General features: G+C 45.1%; 1 pseudogene across 1 annotated transcript; it reads left to right on the forward strand.

The window, feature by feature from the left end:
• Positions 1 to 680: 680 nt before the first annotated feature.
• LOC307107722 (ribonuclease H2 subunit C-like) lies at positions 681 to 1235 on the forward strand (annotated as a pseudogene). The gene has a single exon. The product of its transcript is annotated as a ribonuclease H2 subunit C-like (transcript).
• The last annotated feature ends 6124 nt before the right edge of the window (positions 1236 to 7359 follow it).

Here is a 7359-nt window from a genome sequence, read left to right on the forward strand (position 1 = left end):
AATAAGTTTTATTGGATGAAAACATTATCAAAAGAATAATGTTTTCAACTATTAAGGAAAACACTGCCTACTAAAAGTAATTAAGGTAATTTCAAGATTCCAAAACACTGTCATGGATATGAATGGAGAAATGTATGTAAATGGGAGACATTCTCTCATCACACATGTTCAAGACAGTTTTGGAGATTGTTAAAATAATGAAGAGATAGATAAACTTAAAAAGAGATTATTGTTTTTTAATAGAAATGAATACATCCAATTTAAAAAGTAACCGATTGCTTGATGCATGCCATGAGGATAGACATGTCATCCTTATTGACATGTCACCCCTGAGTATCCTATCTAATAATAGCGTACCATGTAAATTACCATCACTCCGCTACGCCCACGATTGGGCGGCGGAGGCTGGGGGGCGGGACTCAGGGTGGCCTATCCGGCCATTGAGAGGCACGGATCCGCTGCCACTGAGCGGGGCTACGCTGCTGTTGAGAGGCGCAGGGGGCGGGAGTCCCGCCCCCTGTGCCTCTCAACGGCCAGATCCGGGCTGCTGAGGGGGTCCCACCCCCTGCACCTCTCAACAGCAGGGGAGACCCCCTCAGCGGCCGCGGATCATCAAAAGTGGGGGAGCGAGCTCTGGCCTCAGTCAGCGAGCCACGGAAACCACGGAAACCCGGCAGAGGATGGAGAGCAGCGACGAGGAAGACAAGGAGAAGCACCGCATCCACCTACGCCCCGCCCCGTCACTCTGCGCACATGCTGCACCTCCTGCCCTGTGAAGTCCCGGTTAACCAGCCCGCCCCTGTGGGGCGCTTTTTCACCCCGGCCATCCTTCAGGGTCCCGATGGACTCGAAGTGTCGTTTCGGGCCGCAGTCTGAGGGGCGAGGAGGTGGAGGTGCCGCCTGGCCTGCTGGGATACGTGATGGTGATGGAAGAGCAGTCGGTGGGGAAGCAGGACTTTTCAGCGGGATCCGACAAGGAGGAGCAGGAGCTGGTGGAACCCCCGGAGGCGCTGGAGTGGGACTTCGACCGCTTTATTCGTGCCTCCGCCAGTTTCAGCCGCTTCACCCTGTGGGGCCTGGAGAGCATCCCTGGCCCGGATGCCAAAGTGCATGCGGCCCTGACCTGGCCCAGCCTCGCCGAAGCGATCCATAAACAGGTGCCGCAGGACTGAGAACCAGCGCTTGAAACTGCAAGCCACCGATCCCTTCACCAGCTCTCCACTTTGGATCCACTGAGTCCACCACCCCAATAAATGAGCTCTTTCACAGCAAAAACAAAAACAAAAACAAAAAAAAAACAAAAGTGGGGGACCTGGGTGCCTGTCTGCTCCGGCACCAGGCCTTTCAGAAGCCTCCACTGAGCCGGAGGCTTCTGAAAGGCCTGGTGCACGAGTGGACAGGCACCCAGCTCCACCAAGAAAAGCGAAAGCATGTAGGGGACCCTACACGTGCATGATTCAATCATGCACTGGGCCTCTAGTCATATAAGAAAAAAGCATACCACAATTGCTGATTGGTGAGAAGATAAAGTAGTTAACACCTAGACACACTGTGAGAATAGAAACATGTACAGATTTTGATTTAGGCAAAGGAACTGGCATGCGTCAATAAATCAATATGAGCAAAATTAGGTACAGGGTTATGGAACACGTACAGTGTCAAGGCTAAGACAGGGTATAAAATCAACTGCTTTATTGATTTCTGTATTATTCAGTAACATATGTATATTGTTTAGTAAACACGTCTATTTTCTGTTATGGACCAATAGCTGTAGTGGCGGGGCGGGGGGTAGAAGAAAGGTTTCAAAAGAGTTTCCTCCATTGATATGTATTTACAAATATTTACTGCATTCTCCACATATCTGTTGTGCACTTACTATTAGGTGACAGGCTGTCCCAAGGAATACAAGAATGAGAAAAATAGACAAGACTCCCTGCCTTGTAGGTTCTACATTCTAATGGATCTGAGAGAGGTGGTCTTTTAAAATAGAAGATTGGAACAAAGACAAAAACAAAAAGAACAGAATGGACAGAAATAACAGTATAAATGAATTATCATACATGTGAGTTTGAGTTCCATTAAGCTTCTATTAGGAACTATTAAATAATATTGAGGACTATTTAAGTACTAATTTAATTTTCCAGAGGTAACACAGAGTCATGAAAAATCTGAAACCCATCCTAGAAATATGATCAAATATGGGACCCTCACCCCATGGGGGCGTGGCTGGCCTGCAAACCACCATTGGCCCCTTGCCCAGGCCACCCCATGCCTCAAGGGAACCCCCACCCTGATCCGGGACACCCTTCAGGGCAAACCAGCCAGCCTCCACCCGTGCACCAGGCCTCTATCCTATCTAATAAAAGGGTAATTAGACTGGGAGACCTTCCAGGAGACCTTCCAGACGTTCTTCTGGACAAAGCCATGGTGGCGGGGCCAAGGTAGAGGTGGTTAGAGGCCAAGAGGGGAGGGCAGTTGTGGGTGATCAGCCAGGATGAGATAGCAGTTGTGGGTGATCAGGCCAGGATGGGACGGCAGTTGTGGGTGATCAGGCTGGTGGGGGGCGGGGCCGTTGGCGGTAAGCCGACCAGCAGGGGGGGCAGTTGGGGGCGAGCAGGTCATCAGTGGAGGTCCATTGGAGGTGATCAGGACAGCGGGGGGGGGGCAGTTTGGAGTGAGCAGGCCAGCAGGGGGGCAGTTGGGGGCGAGCAGGCCAGTGGGGAGGGAAGGTGGGAGCAAGCAGGCTAGCAGGGGGGTGATTCGGGGTGAGCAGGCTAGCAGGGGGGGGCAGTTGGGGGTGAGCAGGCTGGCACAGGGGACAGTTGGGGGTAATCAGGCTGGTGGGGGGGGCATTTGGGGGCAAGCAGGCCGGCAGCGGGGGCAGTTGGGGGCGAGCAGGCTGGCAGGCAGAGTGGTTAGGGGCAATCAGGCACGCAGGCAGGCAGGTGAGCGGTTAGGAGCCAGCAGTCCCAGATTGCGAGAGGGATGTCCGACTGCCGGTTTAGGCCCGATCCCTGTAAACCAGCAGTAAGACATCCTTCAAGGGGTCCCAGATTGGAGAGGGTGCAGGCCAGGCTGAGGAACACACACACACACACACACACACACACACACCCCGTGCACAAATTTCATGCAGCAGGCCACTAGTCTATATAATCCTGATATTTCCCTATACCAGGAAAAAAGGGGGGAGGGGAAGAACATTGCTGAAAAATTCCCAACAAATGCCAGATAAGTTTAGTATGGCTATGACCTTATTTTTATTGTCTTTAATCACTTTAAATTGAAGTCAAGTATAGTTTTCTGTTGTGTATTCTCCACACCTCCACACACTGATTCTGCAGAAGCAGAGAGCTTTCTCTCTTCCAGGAAAGGGCAGGTTCTGGTTTTGGCTAATAAGTGCTTTTTTACTTAGTTAATTAATTTGTTTTTAAAATTTGATCCCATTGATCTTTAGAACTGAGATTTATTAAAAACCATAAAGGAAGATTATATAGACTGTTCCAACATTTTAACCTCCAGACACCTACATGTTACTCTGTGTATTTTATATTAAGCATGGTGTTTCTGCATTATTGCTGTAATATTTCAGTAATGGGGTAGACGCTGTCAAGGTCAGACTAGCTTCATAAGGGAGATGTGCGAAGAGAAAGTGTTAGATCTGAAAAGTGCAATTATAGCTGCTCTCAGGACGCTTTTTATTGAAGTGATGGACCAAATGATATCACACAGAAATGTGAGATTCCAGAAAACACCGGGTGGCAATTGTGCTCGGGGATGAAAAGTAGTTTTTTGTTTCTGTTTCCTTTCTATTTTAGCACATAAAACAATGTGGCGCCTTTCATTCCAAGTATAGCTTAGTGCGAGTGTTTTTTCTACAGAAAGATTCATTTAAGTGACTTCAAATTGGATTTCTAGTCCACAGTCGTAGTATTTGCAGTATGCCTGGTGGCCTGCAGGGGGGGCACTGGGCTACCCTGATGTTGGTGGGCTCGGGCTCCTGCAGTGTGTGCCTCACACAATTCCCATCTAGCTCTGGAAGGTCATGGTGAGTAACTAGGAGCAGAGCTTGGTGCTCACTCTTTTCTTCCCCAATAGGAATTAGAGTGTTTTACCTAAGCAGTCCTTTCCCATATCCAGTTGTTCAAACAACAGCCAAGTTTCAGATCATGGGATAAATCTTTCTTTCTCATCTTAGAACTCTTTTTATAAAAAGGAACAAACTCACAGACAAAATGAAGCCAAAGCTCTTAGCAATGGGCATTCAGTCATAACCCCACAGCCCTTAGCATGCGCATGGCATTCACAGTTGACCAGAAGTCTCTGTTATCGAAGTCCTCTTTTGCTCCTCCCACTACCCTGGAGAAGTAGAGTTTACTACTATCCTTATACTTTGCATCTGAAAACTCCAAGTGCAAAAAATACCACACAGCTGATGGCTATCCAGTCCATGGGTGTTAGATGCAGGACCCAAATCAAGACACCCTCAGGTTAGACTCTATAATCTTTCCTCTGCACTTAAACTTCTCACAGAGTTCTTTCCCACATCTGTACAGTACTAGGATCCACAAAAAGACCCCAGTGAGTTAGAGCCTGCAAGAGCTATGCAATCCTAGAGAAGACTTAAATATTCACCATGTATTTTTTTCTTTTTCAAAGTAACTTGAATATAAATGTAAATATTGATTTTTATTAAACTTCATATTTTCGTATAAAGTATATAGATGTTTATATTTTATTTCTGTACTAGAGGCCCGGCACATGAAATTTATGCGGGTATGGTCTGTGATCAGGGCCCATCTTCCCCAGCTGCCCGGAGCAGGCACTGCCCCCCGCCACCACCCACCCCCAATTCCCCACTCGCCATTGGGTGATCGGTGCTTGATGGCCAGGGAAGGGACCAAGAGGTAGGCTGTTCACATCCACTTGCAGGCCCCACCCCCGCAGTGGGTGGCCATCAGGCGATCAGAGCCTGCCAGCCAGGGAAAGAGACCGAGAGGTGGTCAGTGTGCCTCATAGTGACTGGTCCAGCGGTCATTCTGGTCATTCTGCCGTTAGGGTCAATTTGCATATTACCCTTTTATTATATAGGATAAGTAATTGTTATTTATTAATGTCAAAGGAAAGAACTTTTAAATCGCATTGCTTATATTCTTTATTTTATGCGCTAGACATGAAATAAAGCATATTAAATGGACTTTTGCATTAAATCCTTTATTGAAATTATTTTGAAATCCAAAAATAAGGTCACATTATATTGTTTAATTGTTAGTCCCGTGCCATAATTTATTAAGTCAGTCCATATACCTTGATCCATCAAAATGCTGTTTCAATGATATCGTTGGACCACAAAATGTTCAGTTTTTTTCATCATTTATCCAACAATGATATTGCAATGTTTTCTCACGCAATTAAATGTGTCTGTGAGTCATTAAATGTCATCTAAAAATAAAATATCCTTAAAATTGTTTATTTGGCAGTAATATAAACATGAAACACGAATGTTCTCCGGTTTTCTGAGAGGCAAAGCCTTTCCTGAGAAACATAAATATTTTGCCACTATGGGATATTTAATTCTTAACTAAATACAAAGCTAATTACTGTGTTCAAATAGTATTCAGAGGCTTCTATTTTGACATAGTATTTCAAGTATTCTTGACTGGAAGATTATTCTAGATAATCAACAGTTTCTTTGAACAATCCCATCTCCAGTTTAGAATAATCACTGATTTATTCCAAGAAGAATTCCAAATGATAACCATTATTAATTTGAACACTAACTAAGAATCTGAAGTAAGATTAATACAAGGCCAAACAAGCTAGTATTGGCACAAGAACCAACATACTCAAGATTTCCGAACTCTCAAAATTGTGGGGATTTCAAAAAAATTGAAAATCTTTGTTTTTTTGTTTCTGGGTTTCTTGGTGCAGGGGGAGGGGGAGGGGGAGAGTGTTGAAAACCAAGATTCTCCCTATGATAGAATGGGCCAGAGACACCAATATTCTTCCCATACACTTATCTGTATAATCATGGCTTATTGTTCAACTATATCCCCCTGAAAAGAACTTGGTATCAATTGAGCAGAACATTTAAGACATTTAAGTAGTTTTTAATTACATAGGATACAAGGAAAGGTGTGTTTTCACCATATTAACTTGACTTCAGACATCAGTTCTGCCATATCTAGCTGTTTGCAAGCAAACCATTTCAACTCTCTTACACTATATTTATCCTTCCTTAAGATAAAGAATATAGAAAAATATAGATTTCTTAGATAATCAGATAAGATAGTGTGTCCAAAGCATCCAGCAGTTCCTAGCAAACAATTCATGTACAACTAGTAGCTATGATTTTGCATATACTTCTTACATGGATGTGGCTATGTAAATGGATCAGTTGCTTATAATTTTCAAGTTTATTAAAAAATTAGATGAATATTATATCCCTTTAAAAAATGCTTTTATTTTTATACTAGAGGCCTGGTGCACGAATTCGTGCACAGGTGGGGTCCAGCTGGCCCTCCCCCATGGGGGCCAATTGGGCCAGGCTAGTGGGGGGGATGGGAGAAGGGGAGGATGATTGGGGCCAGGCTGGCTGGGGGGGGTGCAGGAGTTTGGCCAGCTGGTCCTGCCCCCAATGAGGATGGAAAGGAATCAGGGGCAGGGCCAGCCATGGAGAGGGGCCATCAGTGGTTTGCTGGCCGTCCCTGCCCCTGATTGGGGTGGGGGGGCAATTGGGATCCGGTCTGTCTGGGGGAGGGGCTGCAGGAGGTTGGGGGGCACCTTTCGGGGCTCTGATCAGGCCGGTTGGCTGCAGCAGTGTTCGCCATAGCAACTGGTCATTCCAGTTGTTCGAGTCATTCTGGCGTTCAGGTCGCTTGGCTTTTATACATATAGATCATTCTGCATAAATGGATCTGCATACTGGATATGCAATAAAGTTTCCACCACCTAAAAAAGGATAGTAGGACTCCTAAAAGATTACTGCTTCTGCATATTCTCCTATTTCCTTGAACACCTTTGATAATTCTGGGAAAAGTGGGTATTTTAGAACAGATGAGTCTCAAAAAGCTCATTCCCTAAAACAAAAAAGGATTGAACTGAAAAACGCAGGAGAATTTTTCAAAGAATTTAGTCTATTGTGCCTCTACTTTCTTCAGTTTTCTAAGAAAATCATTCTTACCTAAAACTTGCTAGTACCAAGATTTAATAGATGTAATGCATCTGACAGTTTTCCTCAGAAAATGAACACAAAGAAAATGAAAGAGAGTGATTGGCAGAAAGGTAAATACAAGAGGGCAGAGAATAGACTGTGAAAGTACACGTCTGGATAACCATATGACACTAAAAGCTATTAAA

This window comes from Cnephaeus nilssonii, assembly GCF_951640355.1.
Source record: "Cnephaeus nilssonii genome assembly, chromosome: 11".
Taxonomy (NCBI): domain Eukaryota; kingdom Metazoa; phylum Chordata; class Mammalia; order Chiroptera; family Vespertilionidae; genus Cnephaeus; species Cnephaeus nilssonii.